This window comes from Sceloporus occidentalis, unplaced genomic scaffold (genome assembly GCF_023333645.1).
Source record: "Sceloporus occidentalis isolate IW3139 unplaced genomic scaffold, rSceOcc1.0.p SCAF_3, whole genome shotgun sequence".
NCBI classification, from domain to species: domain Eukaryota; kingdom Metazoa; phylum Chordata; class Lepidosauria; order Squamata; family Phrynosomatidae; genus Sceloporus; species Sceloporus occidentalis.
This window is the reverse complement of record NW_028316983.1, coordinates 207,914,221-207,934,653: the sequence shown is the minus strand read 5'-3', so window position 1 is coordinate 207,934,653 and position 20,433 is coordinate 207,914,221. Positions and strand designations below refer to the sequence as shown.

The 20,433-nt window shown below is 42.4% G+C and overlaps 1 protein-coding gene across 2 annotated transcripts in view; it reads right to left on the bottom strand.

Annotated features, from left to right (window-relative positions):
• KCNB2 (potassium voltage-gated channel subfamily B member 2) overlaps positions 1-20,433 on the bottom strand; it is a 218,469-nt gene that overhangs the window by 163,364 nt on the left and 34,672 nt on the right. The gene's annotated exons all lie outside the window — the stretch shown is intronic.

The following is a 20,433-nucleotide window of genomic DNA, read 5'->3' as shown; positions in this document are numbered from 1 at the left end:
GGTGGCTGGGGCTCAATTTTCTTGCCCCCTGTTAGCTCCTGTCTGCCCTTTCTCCCCCTCTTTTTTGAGGTCCTGGTTACTGTCCCAGCTTTTTTCCACCTCTGGTTTTATTTGGGGCTATTAAACTTATTAGGTGAGATATACTGCTCTGGGCTTTGGAGGCTCATAATCCTTTACCAAACATGATAATTTTCTTTTTCCACTGACAATTATATATAGTCATTGGATTTAAGAATTAGTTTTGAACTGACTGCTCTTGACTCTGGAGGCTCGTTTTGTGCTGTTTTTTGAACATTTATAGTGGGAATTTTTTGGTGCTATCATGCCACCCAAGCCTCCATCCACAGCTTCATCCTCACGCCCTTCCACCAGAGGCTTATCAGGTGCTCCTAGAAAGTCATGGGCTTCCCCATCTTTGGCCTCTAGGTCACCCACAGCTGCTGCTATTTCTGTACATGGGCAGAATCCCTCTGCCATGGCTTCTTCTGAGTCACCAGTGGTTCCAACACAGCCTCCGAGTGGCCTGTCTCCAGAAGCAGCTGCGGCTTTATCTCGTTCAATTACACACCTGATTCAGCAAGCAATCACATCGTCTCATGCTGGCTCTTCTGATGCATCTGCACTTCCATCTTCCCAATCGGTGAGGGCTCCGGTCTTGACCAGCTCTTCTAGCAGCAGTTCCAGCTCTTCCTCCTTTTCGTCTTCTGATGAAGATGACCCGCTCGGTGGAGTTTCCACATCTGAAAGGCGTAAGAAAAGGAAGAAGAAGCGCAAAGCCAAGAGAAGACATCAACGTGCCCGTTTGGCTGGTGCTTCGCAGGTCACTCTTCAAGGTGCTGCGATTTCTGAAGTTCCTTGTGGGAGGGATGGTTATTGGGTTGAACACGCTTTGGTTCCAGGTCTGCCTAAGTGGGCCATTAAGCGTCGTGCCTGGCGCCCTGGTCTCCAGGGTGTTTGGGTCGATCCCCAAGCGGCAGATTTTCCAGCCTGCGCGTCTGGTGAGAGGCCTCCTGGTTCTCATTTACCAAAAAAGGTCAGGAAGCTGATTCTTCGAGGATGCTACGTTGATGTCTTCACCCTCCTGCCGCCGAAAGGTCAAGATGCAGTAGCCGTAACATCCACCAAAAAGACCAAAAATGAACTTAAAGTGCCCTCGGTTGAACACACCTTCGCCAATTGGCTTGAAGGTTTTGTGGTGTTCAAATCTGTGGTAGCCATGGCATTCCCTGAGAGAGCATGGCATCTCGATAGCCATCTGGCTAATGTTTTACGAGCTAAGTCTTTTGCTGGAGACTTAGCTGCTATTGCATATGATGCTGCTTTCAGACAACATGCTTCTCAAAACTCTAAAGAACGTTGGGACACTCTACATAACGAAATTTGGTTGTTGGAAGTGGGGACATTGGCTAAGGCCAAAGGTCCTCAAAAAGGGCCTGGTTCTAAAGGGTTTCACCGTTATTCTTGTTGGGATTTTAATGCTGGCAGGTGTACACGACAACAATGCAAATATGAGCACTCTTGTGAAATTTGTAAAGGTTCACATCCTAAGTTTTCTTGCTCACGTGCTAACCTTTCTTCTCAGCCCTTTCGTTCAGGGCGCTCTGCACAGTCAGCATCCGGCAGAAAAGAAGGTTCATCTTCCTCAGATGTCGGCGTGCCAGGGGGCCTTAAATAATGATGCTGTTGTTTTCCCTTCTTTCCAGATGGCTCGCACACCTGTTACACCTGCTGCACTGATTCCTCTACTTGCTGCTTATCCTAATAAGGAAGCAACTATAACACTTGCTGATGGTTTTACTTATGGTTTTCGTATCCCAGTTGCTTCTTTCCCATCCCATTCCAACCCTCGTAACCTTAAATCAGCCAGGGACCAGCCAGATGTTCAAAGATCCTGAAGGAGATTGAAGCGGGCAGAGTTGAAGGTCCTTTTCCTTCCCCTCCTTTTTCCAAGTTTCATGTTTCTGCTTTAGGGGTTGTTCCAAAGAAGGTGCCAGGTGAATTCAGGATCATACACCATTTATCACATCCTCCGGGATCTTCTGTTAACGATGCCATTCCCTCTGAGTTGTGTTCTGTAAAATATGCTTCTTTCGATCAGGCTGTTCATTTGGTCAAAGCTTGTGGCAAGGGTGCCCTTATGGCAAAATGTGATATACAGTCTGCTTTTCGCTTATTGCCTGTTCACCCCAATGACTTTCCACTCCTTGGTTTCAAATTTGCTGATAACTGGTACTTTGACAAGGCCATGCCAATGGGCTGTTCCATCAGCTGCTCAGCCTTTGAGATGTTTAGTACGTTTCTTGAATGGGAGTTAAAACGTCAGGCAGCTTCTCCTCTTGTCACCCACTATCTCGACGATTTTCTTTTTGTTGGGCGTGTGCACTCCGATGAGTGTTCCAGGTTGCTCACAATTTTTTCTGAACTAACAAAAAGTATTGGCGTCCCATTGGCTGCTGACAAAACTGAAGGGCCTTCCACATCCCTTACCTTTTTAGGGATCCGTTTAGATTCGGTGGCAGGTATTTCCTGCCTCCCTTCAGATAAGCTGTCTGCTCTTAGGACCCTTCTCCAAGAGGCCTTGATGGCTCATAAAGCCACAATGAAGCAGGTTCAGTCCATCTTGGGACATCTTAATTTTGCCTGCAAGGTTATCTCTCCTGGTCGCGCCTTTTGCGCTAGTATAGCCAGGTCCTTGGCCGGACCACGCCTTCCCCATCATCACATCAGGTACATAAAAAACATGAAGGAAGATTTTAAAGTGTGGCTTCAATTCCTTCAGGACTTCAATGGAGTTGCCATTTGGCAAAGGTCCTGGGCTCTTCATGACCGTTTACAGGTTCATTCAGATGCCGCTGGTAGCATGGGGTTCGGGATTTACTTTCAGGGACATTGGTGTGCTAAAAAATGGCCTTCTGAGTGGTCAGGCCAGGACATTTTGAGAGATATGACTTTTCTAGAACTGTTCCCTATTGTCGCTGCCATTCACATCTGGTGCCTAGATTTCAGTAACAAAAAAGTTTGCTTTTGGTGCGACAACCAAGCGGTTGTTTCTGTTGTTAATTGTCAATTTTCTAAATCAGAAAGGGTTATGTCACTGGTCAGAAAACTTGTTTTGTGCTGTCTCTATAATAATATTACATTTTCAGCTCGTTTTGTACCGGGGTTACAAAATAATGTTGCCGACGCCCTCTCTCGTCTACAGGAAGACAGGTTCCATCAGCTGGCCCCCGAAGCAGATCCGGAGCCAACCCCTTTCCCAGAATTCCTTTGGCAGGTTGGCTGCATGAAATAATGAAGGGTGTTCTAGAGTCGGTCGCTCCTTCTACTCTTAAAGTGTGCAAGCGAGCCATCACGAAACTGTGGGAATTTTTTCGATCTGTTGGTATGGAGTCTAGATGGCCGGTTGACTCAGCTATTGTTATGCAGTTTATGGTTTGGTTAAAATGGGCCAATTGTGCACCAAAAACTATGGCCATTCACTTGGCCGGGATCACATTTTTCTCAAAGGCTGCTGGTTTTGCCGATCCTTGTTCTTCTTTTCTTGTTCGAAAGGCGCTAGAAGGATGGAAGCGGGTCTATGCCAGGTCAAAGGACGAAAGAAGACCTATTTGCTTTCAGCTGCTTTCCAAAATTTGTTCATTGTTACCTCTAATCTGTGCTTCTGATTACGAATATGCTTTGTTTTTTGCTGCATTTACAGTGGCATTTTTTGGGGCGTTCAGAGTGGGAGAATTGGTCGCTTCTTCCAAAAGTGATGTTTCTTTTAAAGCATTAAAAGTTGGTGATTTGTCATTTACTAAGCATGACATTTCTTTAAATGTACGCAGGTCCAAGTGCGATCAACTTGGTCGTGGTCAAACCATTGTTATCAGGAGGTTTAAAGGGTCCATGATATGTGCTGTCAAGGCCCTTAAAAATTTTTGGTTGTTACGCCCAGATATTGATTCTTATCTGTTTTTGCACCTTGATGGGACGCCTCTTACTCGCTTTCAGTTTATATCTGTGCTCAGGTTGGCTACAAAACGCCTGGGTTTACCTCCTAATGAGTTCTGTGGCCATTCTTTCAGGATCGGAGCTGCTACTACTGCATCTCAAGTTGGTTTGGCTGCTGATTCTATTAAAAGATTGGGGCGTTGGAGATCTAAGGCTTATGTGGGTTACGTTCGCCCGCACTTGGACGCCTGTGCTGGTCATTAAGCCTGATTTTAGGGTTGGCGGTAGGCGTTCCGGTGGAACGGCCTTTGTGGCGGCAGCATAGGACAGGATCTGGTTGGTTTGGTTACCAGGGCTATGGAGCACTGGTTTGGGAGTCAATTGAGACCCGGGGGCAAGCTGTGCAAGGGTTGTGGCCATTGCGGGGGCCACAACATGGATATGCCACCCGGTGACTAGGGGCTTTGTGATCTAGAGAATGCCTGGTGTGATGGCGGCCAGTTTGCGGTACTTAGCCCCTAGGTCATCCCAACGCCTGGCGGTCACCAGGCATGCTGCTTATCGATTAACCGAGGGGTTAGTCGATGCTTCAGATCCTGACCTTATCCTTTGTGCCAACCCTTCTGTTTTGGTTTGCTGTTGCTAATAAAGTTGTGGCCTTTCTTCCAATATGGTGTTATGTGGTTTTTAGCGCTGGCCTCCTAGGCAAATGAGCACTTTCGTTTCCTTCAAAAGCAGGAGTTGTCTGATGCCAGCCTACATTTATAGTACAGCTAATGCCAATGTACATTATGGCTGCGAGGGGAATAATTTTATGAGAATGCATTTATCTGTGCCTAATGCATTATGTGATATACTCAGAAGAAAATGTGGTTGGGACAGAGGGAACCCCGATACCCAATTGTGATTTGCATCTTATGCATATACTCTCAGCATACTAGAGCTCTGTATGCCATGTTTTAAAAAACCTAGAAAATTTAACAACAAATAAAGACAAATGATTTTATAATTATGTCCTTAGGATTCAGACATATTCACTCACTGATATAAAGACATTTGGTTATAAGAAGAGTGTCACATGGAAGTGAGGCTTTGGACTCCAAAGTCTGAAATGATCGTGAATACATAACTCAGGGCTATTTGGTTTTTAGAAATTAATGTGCAGGGACGTCTACATAGTTCTGAATGAATTGTGTTGCAATTCCAATCTGGAATTACACAGGTTTAGACATCAGAATGACATGGACACAGAAACAGACATGATTATGATGCTACAATTGAAGGAACAATGGTAAATATATCAAATTAGTCACTCTTCTTAACAGCTAAGTGAAGGTGGTTTGAGGGTAAGACATTTTGTTTTCCCAGTACAATGCAAGCAATGCAAGTTGTTGTTGGTATTCTGAATGTAAAATCCAAGTTCATAGAAAGGATCTAACATTCTTTTAAATTGTTCAGAATAGTACAAGTAAATGCAACTAAGTTTTTTATTTTTAAAATTCAGAATAGAGTGTTGCAGAAAAATCTATGATTAAAGGCATGAGATTAAAGACATGAGAAATTTGTATAGTAATGGAGCTTAACTGTAGTTCCAACATAATATTTAACGTCTGTCACCTTCCCTCCTATAATCCATATCACTTTGGAAAGAAGCCCATGTGCACACACTTTCATGAAACTTGTGAAATTCCCCTATAGTGACCAAACTCCTCTTTGAATTTTTTACAGCTGTTTGTTAAAACAAGAAAAAATTCCTTTCCTGCTTGAATTTATGGACTTGGATTAGGAACTTCTGCCAGGTGTTTCCCACATTTTAAATGACAATTCAATGGCACTTTACCAGTAACTAACTAGGGGCTGGAACAGACTGCCCTTTTGCGCCACCTTCTAGGCAGCTCAGGAGCATGGTGTTTACATGCCGCATGCTCCCATGCCACCTGGAAGCTGCCCAACTATTTATATGCCACTCCTGTGGCATGGCGTTTGCATGCTACTGGAGCATCATGAAGAGAGCTTCCAGCTGAAGCATGGCTGCAAAGCCAGCTTTTTACCATCCCCAAAAGGAGCAACTCTTTGCCACTCCTTTTTCAGGTGGCTTCAAGGCAGATTGGGGCTGTGGAATGCGGTTGCCGTGGCTCCAATCTGCATTTAGAAGGGGCAGCTTCAAGTTGCCCGTTCTGGCCATCTACACTCTTATGGTCTGCTATTCCACTTTAATTACTCTGGCTGCCTCATGTTGCATTCTGGGAGGGGGCATTTAGAATTCTCAGCCAGAGGGCTCTCAGGCCTCAGTGAATTGCAAACCCCAGAATGCAACAGAAGACAGCCAGAGCAATAAAAGTCGAATAGCAGCACTATAACAGTGTAGTGTGGTAATTTCCTATACGACACCAATTTTCCCCCCCAGCAAACACAAAATGTAAGGAACAGGTGCACATCTCTAAATTCAGAGAAAACAAACATATGCTTGTGTTACAGGGAATCAGGATTCCTTGCTTTGTTCCCTTCAATATTTAGAAATTCATGCCTGTCCCCCATACTTTATGCATTGTCAGCAGAAAGCAGCCATATAAATACTTGTATTAGCCAGTCATCACCACTCTGCTTTCAGAGGCTAAACCTTCATTGCAGTCATTTTGAGCAGAAGATAGATAGATAGATAGATAGATAGATAGATAGATGATCTCTTATTTCTCTCAAAAAAGAAATAGCTTTTGCTAAGTGTTGCAACTAGCTACATTAGACACTGTCAAAGAAGATTAAGCAATAGAAGAATGGTCCCACGTAACTGATAAAGATCTAGATTTTGTGACAACAGAAGAAAGACCTTCAAGAAGCTGCTGCTGCTGCTGCTTCATAAAAATCCTCCCCCTCTCAAAGCAAGCTCAAATAATGGGTTCTTTCTTTCAAATGTGATTAATTTCTGTTGCTCAAAAAAGCATATTCCCAGATGGTTGATGCTCTCCTGGGCAAATTAATACAGGTGAAAGTGAATAGATACTAAGAATAATCCAGTCTTGAATGAACACCACATCTCAAGATAGTAAAGTTCGTTCTCTTGCTCAGATAACAGATAATTTCTGGCTATCTTATAGAAAATTTCACTTATTTGATTGACTGAATATCTGTTATTGATTACAATACATTAATGTCCTTACTGTTATTTTCCTATAGATTAATTATTGATTTCCCACCACCACCAATAGCTGTAACTACAAAAAATTACCCTTTTTACAGCTCACATTCCCCCCAACCAAATACATGAAGAATAGAGCAGATTTCAGACACCTCTCCTGGTGCTGCTTCCCAATGGTTAACTAATGTTCCTTGGCATGGTTTGTTTTCACCATCTGCTACAATTTTACTTATGGACATGTTTACAGGAAACATAGGTCTGAAGTTAGACTTGAACCAACTTACCTGGGTTGCAATCTCTGTTTCATAAGAGCATACCAGGTGTGATTGAGCCTGTTATCATACCAGTCTAATACATTTTGTGCTGTGACTGCAGGGGATTTGGGGAGATTCTGCTCATAAGGAATGCATACCGTCTTGACTAGAGCTTACAAACATTGTAGAGTTAGGATGTTCTAGTAGTTGTAGTCTAAAATCTAACACTTCCATGCTCTGATCCTGACCTAACTGAGTCTAACTGTATTAGATACAAAGATATACTGTACCACAAAGAGTGGTAGCCTTGGGTAATGATTTTAAAAACATAATCCCAAGCTCCCAGGCAGCAGGAGGACTCCAACATACTGACTTACTACATTCTGAAGTAACCATTTAATGGAGGGGGTAGTGGAATAAAACGTTTCAATATAGAGACTAAAATTACCCATCTGCATGACAGATCACCTTTGAGTTTCTGTCCTGCCATTTGTATGAATGTTTGATCAGTGCTAATGGAAAATTCAATGTATGAGCATTTCTATTTCAAATGAGCTTCCTGGTGAATTCACATTAAGAACAGATTGACAAAAGAGCCACTGTAAGCTTGATATGGTCCTTGGTCCTCTGCTAACACCACACAAAAGAAGCTTGACTGCCTTGCTTTTTCTTCCTATGACCAGGAATTGGAAGTAACTTTTTGGCTTTCTGGCTAATTATGATGTTTCTAAATTAATGATAGTCCACAGTTCTGTGGTTGGCTCAGGTGCTAAAGAGTAAAGAGATTTGTAAACTGACAATGATATAAGGGAAATTTCATAAAAAACCATATTTAACAAAACTGAATGAACAAGACGCGTTTTAGACAAGCCTATTAGAAGAAAACAGCTTTCTAGTTCAATAATGATATTCCAATACATAGTTTATACTACTTAGTATTTTTTGCATGATATAATCTTTTGGGTTTAGGTAATTTGGTTATGACTTAAGAATAACATTTCATCCCAAATAAAGAACCCATCTCCATTCCAAAAAGGTGCTTAAACATGCTGCTGTTTTGAAAGAAGGGGTGGAGGGCAGTGCAGATCACCGAAACATCTGGCTATGTCCCTGTAGCAAGATGTAAAATTATTACATCAGCTGCTGAGGTCTCTACAATATCTTACCAGATATAACTGGATTATGACCTTTCTCCAAGGCTTGAACAGTAAGTCTCGTCTTGCCTTACAGCTGTCTTGCAGTGGATGCGCCATCGGTGTTTGAAGCTCAACATGTCCAAGACGGAGCTTCTTGTCTTTCCTCCTAAGCCCACCCTTCAACACTCCTTTTCTGTCTCTGTGGACAACATTTCTATTCAACCAGTCCAGCAAGCCCGCAGTCTTGGTTTTATCTTTGATTCTTCTCTGTCGTGTATCCCTCAGATCCAGATCACAGCCAAGGCTTGTAGATTCTTTTTGTACAATATTGCCAAAATCTGACCATATCTCTCCACCTCTATTGCCAAGATCCTGGTCCATGCCCTAGTGATCTCTCGACTTGATTACTGTAACGTCCTCCTGGCTGGGCATCCTCTTTCTCACCTCCGTCCTTTAGTCTCTGTCCAGCATTCAGCTGCACGCATTATCACTTCCACCCACCGCTCTGACCACATCTCCCCTGTGTTGGCATCCCTTCGCTGGCTCCCTCTCCCTTTCCGCATTCAGTACAAGCTCCTGCTGTCGACATTCAAAGCCCTCCATGGACTGGCCCCTCCTTACTTATCAGACCTTCTTTCTCCTCACCTTCCCACTTGGGCCCTCCATTCTGGTAGTCAAAGGTTCCTGTCTCAGCCCAGGATTTCCTCTGCCCCATCCCGGATTCGCCCCTTTTCACTTGCTGCCCCTCACTCCTGGAACTTTCTCCCCCCACAAGCAAGAGCCATCACTTCTTTAACTAGCTTCAAAACGGAGTTGAAAACCATCCTGTTCAGAGAAGCCTTCCCAGGCATTGCATAATTGTCGCTTACTATCTGATGTTCTTTTGTTGCCTGTTTATCGAACCATTTCCGGTATTGCTATGTATTGTATATGTATTATCCTACTTGAGAGTATGTATTTTCCCTGGATGAAGATTAACCTTCCATTTTGAAGCCAAGCCCTCCCTCCTGTCCATCTGCCTTGGTCCAGGCCTCGGAGGTTGAGAGGAACTGCTGGACCTCTTACCCTTTCCCGTCACCACTCCCTTCTCCTTCTGTGTCATGTCTTTTTAGATTGTAAGCCCGAGGGCAGGGAACCGTCTAACTAAAAGATTGCATGTACAGCGCTGTGTAAATTTACAGCGCTTCATAAATAAAGGTTAATAATAATAATAATAATAATAATAATAATAATAATAATAATGTACTTCCATTGTGTCTGACTACAAGGAAAGGCAATTACCCCACCAGGAAAGGGGAAGAGGTGACTCGATCCTCCTTACTCTTTTACTGGTGGAATAGCTGCCTTGGAATGGCAGCCATTCCACCAGGAAAGGGGCAGGGAACCACTTAAAAGGACAGGAGGGCATGGAAAGGAGAGGAGCGCTTGAGCCTGCTCCTCTTGCCTCATCCACCCTGGCTTTTGGGAGGTTATCATGATGTTTTTCACATTTGCGGAGGTATTGCGCCCCTAACCCCTGTGAATGTGGACAGCTGACTGTAGTTCTCCTTATCTCAGTGCATTACCCATTGAATAGTTGTATTCAGGAGTCTGGCCTATGTACTTATGTAGGTACACAGACTTCTATTTTTATATACCAGAAATATCTCACAGATAACATTTTCACATATATGGTGCATGGGTAAAGTTGCAGATTTTCTTATTATTCCTACCTTTTTCAGAAATGAAAGGAGTGATATGAATGAAAATAGGAAGTAGAAATATTATTCTGTCTCTAGTTTGCTGTTGTATCTCCTTCAATATGCATTTTGCCTCCCGATTTGATTTAATTTTGAACACTTCAAATGCAGTGTTCAAATATAGAACCTCTTTCCAATACATCCTGAGGGAAGATGTAAAACTGAAAAGGCTTGCAGAAAAAACTCACACTACTCATCATGTTTGCTTACTTTTAACTGGTAAGATGCTCACATAAGGATTGCTTTAAAAGAAAAATAAATTCATCATCATCATCATCAACAACAACAACAAAAAAGAACAAAAGAAGACATACAGGTAGGTACATACCCTGGTCTATCTATTTCGATATGCAGATTTAATAATGTCACAATACATTTCATCATAGTGACTTTGACTCTGACCTTTGCACCTGCCTAGTCCAGGAGGCTAAAAGGTGATAGACAGCTTTAAGGCCCTTTCATCTTCAAACAGCACCTGGATTGGGACAGTCCTTCAAACAGTGCACACATAAAGAGCAATCTGTACTCTGCAAAAACACCAGACCCACTTTAACTAGGTCATTAACTATTATTAACCAAGGCTGGACAGAAACTTCTTCCATGTCTTCTGCATTCTAGTCTTGTGATGTAATGGTAGACAGACGTGTCCTGCACAAAAGTGTCCACAAGAAATTATATTTCCCCCCACTGTGATAGACTGTAGTATGCTCAGAGGTTTCATTAAAGAAATTCTCTTTCTCTCCCTCTTTTGTTCTTTACCTTTTTTGCTGTCATTTTTACACAATAGAGAAGATTCTCCTCCAATTCAGATGACTCATATATGGGAAGCATGTAACATTAGCAGTCAAATATGATAATAAAGTCAGTTCTTCTTTTTAAATCATTCCTTCCTTTTTTCCTTCTTTCCTTTCAAGTTTTGCTATCACTTTCCTGCAGCAGAAGTGACCAACCTTTATCTGGCTCCAAAATAGATCTAAGAAAAGATCCTATACTAGTGTCTTTCCTCTGATACATTGTGGGGAAAGTTCACATTTACTGAAAGAGAACTGCTGCCACAAAAAACTATTTAAAGCAAGCAAAAATGGAAGGAAACATTTTACAAGAAAAAGACTATAATAGTGCAACATCAAAAATCCACGGAACAGTGATACCTTTATTAGAACAACCAAAATGCACAAAATACATCCTGCAAGCTTTTGAAGCTCCACTGGCTTCTTAATCAGGCAAAAGTGTTAAAATTCATATAGGAGAAAAATATATCATGATGTTAGTCACTCACAGGCCTGCATTTTGTCAAGATGTAGCTATTCTCAGTTCAGTTGATATGGAGGGATATTAATACAGGCATGCCCTTCCTCCTTCTGACCATGCGGATACTCCAGAAAATAAAATTTAAATTCTATTAGGAACAAACCGGATTCAGGACGGGATACGGAGTTGAGATGGCCATGGTCGCCTTAGTCGATGATCTCCGTCTGGGCATCGACAGGGGAAGTGTGACCCTGCTGGTGCTCTTGGACATCTCAGCGGCCTTCGATACCATTGACCACGGTATCCTTCTGGAATGTCTGAGAGAGTTGGGTATTGGAGGCACTGCATTGCAGTGGTTCCGATCCTACCTTTCGGGCAGGTTCCAGATGGTGTTGCTTGGGGACAGCTGTTCGGCCAAGAGGGAGCTCAAATTGGGGGTCCCTCAAGGCGCGATTCTGTCCCCAATGCTATTCAAAATTTATATGAAGCCTCTGGGAGAGATCATCCAGAGACATGAGGCGGGGTGTTATCAGTACGCTGATGACACCCAAATATACTTCTCTATGTCTCGGACTGAAGCAGTGACTAAGGATGGCATCTCTCCTCTGAATGCCTGTCTTGGGGCGGTAATGGACTGGATGAGGGAAAACCGACTCAAGCTGAATCCAGGTAAGATGGAGGTACTTGCTATAGGAACCCCGAATTCAGGAATGGAGTTGTGTCAGCCAGTTCTGGATGGGGTCACACTTCCCCTGAAGGATTCTGTTCGCAGCTTGGGGGTGCTTCTTGACTCGTCGCTCCAACTGACAGCTCAGGTGGATGCGACAGTCAAGAGCGCCTGCTATCACTTTCGTCTGATACGCCAACTGTGCCCCTTCCTGGAGCCGAGGGACCTGGAAACAGTAGTACATGCACTGGTAAGCTCTCGATTGGACTTTTGTAATGCGCTTTACTTGGGGCTACCCTTGTGCCAAGTTTGGAAACTTCAGCTGGTACAAAATATGGCAGCCAGATTGATCACGGGAACTTCTAAGAATGACCATATAACACCGGTCTTGAAGTCCCTGCACTAGCTGCCTATTAGTTTCTGGGCTAAGTACAAGGTGTTGGTGATTACCTTTAAAGCCCTACATGGCTTGGGCCCAGAGTACTTGAGGGAACGCCTTCTTCCCTATTGTCCATCCCGCACACTAAGGTCCTCTGGAAGAAATCTACTACAGCCAAAAAAATCTAGATTAACATCAGTTTCCCAGAGGGCCTTCTCTACTGCTGCTCCAAAACCATGGAACGACCTGCCGGAGGAGATCCGTCACATTTCCACTCTTTTTTAAGAAAGCACTCAAGACAGATCTCTTCCGGCAGGCCTTTCCAACTTAGTTACCCTCCCCAGTGTTTCTGCCTATTTATTGTTTGTTCAATGTTTTTAATGTTTTAATATTATTACTGTTTAATTAATAATAATAATAATAATAATTTGTTTTATTTATATACCGCTATTCCAAAGATCATAGCGGTGAACAGCAAGTAAGCTAATTTGCCCCCAACAGTCTGGGTACTCATTTTAGCGACCTTGGAAGGATGCAAGCCTGAGTTGAGCTTGGGCCCTTTTGCTGGTCTTGAACTCGCAACCTTGTGGTTTTGAGTAAATGGCTGCAGTACAGGCATTTAACCACCAGGGCTCCTTATCTGTTTTAGTACTGGGAATGGGGGGGGGGGGGAGGGAGGTCTAGGGTTTGATTTTTTAACTCTATTGTAATTTGTTGTATTTTATTGTTGTAACCCGCTCGGATTCTTCGTGATTGGGCGGGCTAGAAATAAATCTATTATTATTATTATTATTATTATTAACATAAAAATATACAGTTGGCCGTTCTTATCTATGGATTTTTTTATCCATGGATTCAAGCATCCACGTCTTGAAAATATTCCAAAAAGGTATAAATTCTAAATAGCAAACCTTGATTTTCCATTTTATATAAGGGAGACAATTTTATTCTACCATTATATTTAATGGAACTTGAGCATCCATAAATTTTGTTATCCATGGGGAATCCTGGAACCAAACCCCAGTGGATAAGAAGGTCCCACTGTATTGACAGTGGAACACACTCCCTCGGAGTGTAGTGGAATCTCCCTCCTTGGAGGTCTTTAAAAAGAGGCTGGATGGCCATCTGTCAGGGATGCTTTGATTTGTATTTCCCGCATGGCAGGGGGTTGGACTGTATGGCCCTTGCGGTCTTTTCCAGCTCTATTATTCTATGATTCTATGATTCCCTTGAGACCCAAGTTGCCTCAATCCTTTGTGAAACTACAAGTGCTTTTGTTAGGCAGAGAACACTGTATTTCTAAAGAAGCCTCCATGCTTCTGCATTAGGAAACATTTTTAGGAGCTGTTTTGTTAAATTTTCCAAATGTAGTCCATTTTTTAAAGAAAAATGTTTTACCCTTATTGAAGGAAAAACCCTCAAATGGTAAAGTCCCAGTCCACTAGCCCTAGGCTTGCCATATCCCGCCTGTGGGTGGGACTTTCCCAGTTTTGGGCGGGTCTGCACGGTCCCGCCTCAGGTTGGCCCCGCCCCTGGGATTTCCCCTGCCCCCGGGCTTTGTTGCAAAGTGTGCAACAGCGGTGGCGGGGGAAAGAGAGAGAGGCCTCTGTAGGCCTCTCTCCTTTGGCGGGGGTGCTTCCCTCCCCTCTTTGGCTCCGCTGGAGCCGAGGGAGGGAAAGAAGCCTCGCCTGCTGAGGCCAGACTTCTTTCTCCGCCTGAGCTCCGCCGGCAAAAACGGAGCCCAGGCGGGGGGAAAAAAGCCTCCCTGAGGGGAGGATTCCTTCTCCACCTGGGCTCCGTCCTTGGTGAGAATGGAGCCCAAGAGGAGAAGGAATCCTCCCCTCAGCAAGGATTCTTTTCCCCCTGGGCTCCGTTGGCAAAAACGGAGCCCAAGGGGAAAAGAAAGCCTCCCTGGGCGTGGATTCCTTCTCCGCCTGGGCTGCTTCCAACGGAGCCCAAGCGGAGAAGGAATCCTCCCCTCAGCGAGACTCTTTTTCAAATGTAGGACCCCAAAAAAAGGTCCTACATTTGAAAATTTTGTCCTACATTTGTCCCGGTTTGGAGGTCCGGACTAATGGCAACCCTAACTAGCCCTCTCTTTAGGATTCCTCTGATGCTGCTAAAATACAGTATCTTACATCCAGAAAACACTGCTACCACTGGATATGTTAACAGTGCTACTCTTTCTAATTCCTAAAAAATAAAAATACAAACCCTTCACTACTCAAATGGCACCCCATATCATGAAAAATTCTCCACTCACTTTTTTCTTCCTGTTTTTCACCTGACCCTCCTCCATGCACTACAAGTTCAAGTGAAAAATTTCCCCTGAATATCTGGCATAGTCTTGCTGTGACTCCTGAGAGCCATTATAAGGAAGCGAAAATGCATTTAGTTAGGGTTGTCTTCCCCAGTTAAAAATGCTCAGGATCATACAATGAATACAACACATATTTCTACAAGTCAAGTCCCAGATATATGATCAAGAATACCTCCTGTTAATGCTTTCTTACAAGACCAGTTTTCTGTTTTCAATTTCATACTCCATCAAACAGAAATGTTTATGTTCAGCAACAGGCAAAAGCAATGGGGATGAAAGAAAATGTTGACCCTTCCAAGCATCATTCTCTTCCCCTCCACTGTTTCTCCAAGAGCTCAACTTGGATGTAGGAAGTACTGTATATGGTGAAGGATATTTAAGACAGATTATCTTCTCAACAGTTGTCATTAATACCACCAACAGAAATTATAATAGGAGTTAGCATGCCATGGCCTCATTGCTATGTTTAAGGCAAACACTGATATTCCTTTTACACAACAAAATACCATCATTATGCAACTTATATGAACAAAAACTTCTTAACATGCTTTTCTCCTCAGTAGAACTAAATACGGTACCAATGGAAACTAAAGAATGCTATTTCACTTTTACAGAACTAGTAATCCTAACAGTAAATGACAGAGAATATTTTTAAGTGGGAATATTACAAAATCCCTTCATTTAGACCTGTGTGTCAAAAATCCTTAATGGAATAAAATGTTAGGAAAGGGATAAAAATAGACTATTGTCAAGACAGAACACAACGACATAAATGATACTGGTTGGGCAGTAAATCCTGGGTTGGAGAGAGAGAGAGAGAGAGAGAGAGAGAATGGAATCTCTGAACCAGCATTGCATTACTGTGTTTGAAAAAAAAACAAGCAGCAATAGATTAAGGCTTCCAGTATGTATTATAATCAGTAGAACTACATACAGATAATGGGTTTTTCTTCATGCCAGCATCAGTGAGCCTAATGCATCCTAGGGAAGTTCCTGTGTGATTTGGGTAGGTTCATGTTGAAAAATTTTATGTTAGGGGTGTGAAAGATTCCACAAAGCCTTCCACAAACTGAATGAACAACAGAAAGAAGTATATCTGGGCAGATCCTAAATTCATGTATCAATCATTTGGACTAGTGTCTCATCCTCCAGAATCCTGTCTCCTCCTCATTTTCTTCCTGGCTCCTGCCCTGGTTCTGTGCTATGTTTTTTCTTCTTCTGAGGAGTCAGGGTTTTTGGGATAGGGAGGAGTGACCAGAGAATATTTATTTGCAGGCCATGTTAGTGCTGCATGTCCCCCTCACCCATAATAAAGGATTATGAAATTATGAATTGCATGGAGAGTAGTGGAAATAGTGTTTTCTCCTTCTCTCATAATAACCTAGTGGTGGACATATCAGTCTTTAAATTGAATTGGGACACAGGAAGATAGGAAATGCTTGGCAAAGTATGGCAGTAAGACCTGACATCACCTGTTTTTGAAATCTGTACATTAAACACAAGGGCACACACATAGACAGGCAGGACAAAATTATTAAGTTATAATTTTGAGTAACATCCTCCTTTCTCAGTCCACCTGTTTTCTGGATGTGCTACTATCTACATAACAAAATATGATATCTGACTGGTTAACCTAAAAATCAGTACAAAGGAATATACTAAATAACAGTGAAAAACCAGTGGTATATGGGATGGCAACAGTGACCCTTCTGCTGTAAGGTCAAAGGTCTATAGCATTTTGCATAATCAATTCAGAAATTCTGTTTCTTCCCCTATATTTTATTTCTCTCCCATCCCCACACTAGGCATAAGGTTCCCCCACTGACTAGGTCATGCAACTTTGCTTTATTTTATAAATGCCAAATACTTTTGCTGGTTTTTTTTGGGGTGGGTGGGTTAAAAACTCTTATCCCAGATGTGGAGTTCTATGTAGCTTTTCCATAAGCCACCATAGTTAATCAGAATTTGCTTTGGGGTCTAGTTAATAGATAATTCAATCAAACTAAAAAATTTGTCAGAAAGGTTATCAGTGTTGGTGGAAAATTACTTCAAAAGTATAATTTGATAGTCATCTATTTTAGGCTGCCATGGTGACACAAACATGATGCTGCATCTGCATGTTGTGGCGCAGTGCTTGCGTCATGGATGTGTCACAGTGTGCTGATGGTGCACTGATGGCGGCGCCCGCACATGCCAAAATAAACCCGCTTTTAGTGGGTTCTTTTTGGTGCAGAGAGTCCGTGTGGTTTGGTTGCTGCGGGATCCCTTGGGAGCAAAAATGGGCAGCTCCAGACTGTCCTTTTGGGGTGGTCTGTCAAGCCCCTTCATTTGTATAACATCTGTCCCATAGATTGGGACCCAAAGAAGCTTCCATATGGAGTCCATTAATATCACTACATAAAACAGTATAAAACCATTAAACAAACATACAAAAGTTAAAAAGATAAATAAGACATAAAAAAGATAAATAGGCTAAAAAGCCTACTAAAACCAAAAGCTCTTTGCCTGCCAGCAAATGGAAAGCAGGGCGAGCACCAGCCTAGCACCCCACAAAAGAGAGTTCCAGAGGGTTGAAGCAACTACTGGGAAGGCTTGGTCCACTCTTACTTCCATTTTTTTCTCCTTTCCACTATTTTTTTTTTAAGGAGGAAAAGAAATAGCTATTCTGTTCCTTTTGACTGGTGATGTGAGAATCCCTATGGAAGCACCACAGGTTTTTCCTGTTATAACACTAATGTGTCTGCTTGTTTCCAGGATGGAGACGTAGCTGATTGTCTCATCATTGTTATTGCGGAAGAAAGCTGGAAGAAACAGGATCAAGCCAGAAGCCTTTAAAGTACAATGCCAAATACTAAACATGCAACACTCTTTAAATTCCTATGGCCTGTTACAGACTGCCAAAATAAAGCTGCTTCGGGTCTCTTTGGAGGTATGCTATTTAAATGATGCATGGGTCCTAAGAGTCCGGAGGTCACGCCAAAGCCACACTCCATTCCTAAGCACTGGAGTGCAGCTTTGGTGCAGCTTCCGGATTCTTAGGATGCATGCATCATTTAAACAGCATACCTCCAAAGAGACCCGAAGCAGCTTTATTTTGACCGAATTTTAGAGATCAGTCTCACTTTTTTTTACTTCATTGAAAATTCTGACTTGCATAATATTAGCCAAGGATAACTTAAAGTGAACACTATAATGCATGGAATGACAGTTGTCTTCCAGAGGAGCATCCTGGATTTGACTGCCGACATCCGGAACTGTATTATTGTTACTTGGCTGCCCTTGGGATAGTTCTGGCATGTCCTATACCTCTGCTATTTTAAGCACTATCAAACCTTTGCGGTTACATCAACTGGGACTCAGTGAAAGATAAGTGAAAACACTGAATTTGGGGTGGCAATGCCCTCCAGTGTCCTGCAGTGAAATTTGCTACCATTCCTGGGGGTGAAGAAAAGTTACTTCTAAGAAGGCTTTTGTAAAGGACTTTGCTTCAGTTAGGCTGCTATTTAGTTTTCATCACTCAGAAAAGAACAGAAAAGCTCAGATAATCCACACAGGTTTTAAGCAAGTGGAGCCAAAGGGTTTAGGTATAAGACCAATGAAGTGCAGTGCCATTTTAAACAAGTGCTATTGAGTAAATGTACTCGGCATAAAAATCTTTGTTTGAATGAGGTCAGCAGAAAAATTGTTATTAACTTCAATGAATCAGCATTTCATTCTTGTTCTTCATTACAGATTCATTAGAATCAGAAAGTTTGCATACATATTCAAATGAAGTAAAATTTCGGCGGGTTATAGACCGCCCATTTGGGGCGGTCTGCACCCGCCCCTTTCACCACCCTTTTGTAACCCTAGTGCGTGCTCATCACGCACTAAAGTGCTGGTCTGTAACTGGCCTTCCTAATATTTGGAGATGCTCAAGAGCAAGATGTGGCCTCAGAACTGTCTTATATCCAACTGTATGTCCTCTAGCTGAATTGAACTGCAGCTCCCGTTATCCCCAGAATGAGTTTCATGGGGATGGTGGGGCCTTTTGTCTAATACAGCTGGCCCTCCATATCCACATATTCTGCATCCAGGGATTCAACCATCAATGGCTTGAATCCATATATGTGTGTGTGTGTGTGTGCGTGAGGGAGGGAGGGAGACATAATTATATATAAAATAGTAAAAGCAAAACTTTTTTTGCCATTTTATATAAAGGACATCATTTTACTACACCATTATCCATGGGGTGGGGTCCTGGAATCAAACCCCAGCATATACCTGTACTATCACTGTACCCCCAAATACTGTTGTAGACAATAAAACTTGCAGCTCTCAGTAAAAGAGAGTACCTTAGAAAACCTAGTACAGGTTGAGTCTCCTTTATCCAAAATGCTTGGAACCAGAAGTGTTTTGGAATTTTATTTTATTTTGAAATATACTTAATGAGGTATTTTGAGGATGGGATCCAACATGAAATCCTTTTATGTTTCCTATACATCTTATAAGCATAGCCTGCATGTAATTTTATACATAATATTTTAAATAATTTCGTGCATGAAACAAAGTTTGTGTACACTGAACCATAACAAAACAAAGGTCTCACTATCTCAACCACCTATGTGGACAATTTGGGATTTTGGAATATTTTGAATTCCAGATAAGGAAACTCAGTTTGTATGAAAATAAACATAAGGTGTCTTGTCATCTCAGAATCTAAGCAAACAAATCAGGGGCATTAGGATTTAGTTCTTTTTATTGCTATTTTAGATTTCTGGAACTTAAACATGGACAATCATAAATTTCAGAAAAAAAGTTGTCTCCTAGTCTCTATTAGGAGCAGTATCTTTCCCCCTACATGCATTTGCTTTCTGAGTGCAGCAGGATGACTATTTCACTGGAACCATAAAATAATTCAATATATTCAGGTATTGGTTGTGCTACTAGTTCATTTTGGGAACAATGCTGTTTGGGTCCAAAGCAGCATATAATGTGCTCTCTTTTGGAATCCAATTTGGAAAAAAGAAGTCTGTCAATTTCATTCTGCAAGGGCCTGTTTATAAGTGTATTGCTAGATTTCTGGGTGACAGAAATCAAAGGAGTTCATCATCCACAGAGTCATGAGATGTGGCTTTCAAATATCAATGCGTGTCACCCTCATTGACAAAAAGATCAGCATCCTGGAAGTAACCAGTTAAATTACTACACCCACACAACCTCCCTTCAGTTCAACTGGGCTTGCGTGAGAGCAGCTCCCTGCCCAAGGAACAGACAGCATTATCCAATCAAACAGATCTTTCTGATAAGATGTCGTTTTCACCCACAGCTGTGCAAGTCTCAAATATCCAGTCTTTTAATATACCACAGTGATGAGGTAAGGTTTGCATCCAACATCAAAATGCTCCTGTGCAATAGGAGCTACATTTTACAAATGTCATGCACTTGATGGTATAAACAACACACACACACACACACACAAACCTCTCCAGCCACAGAGTCTTTAGGGATTTGTCTGCCTAAATGTGCCATTACATCATCATGCAGATAAGCCAGAGATCAGCATGCCAAACCCAGCATTCAGGGACATTGTATGGATTTCCTGTGTGTTGCTAGGAAGTAGCTTACAATCATAAGAG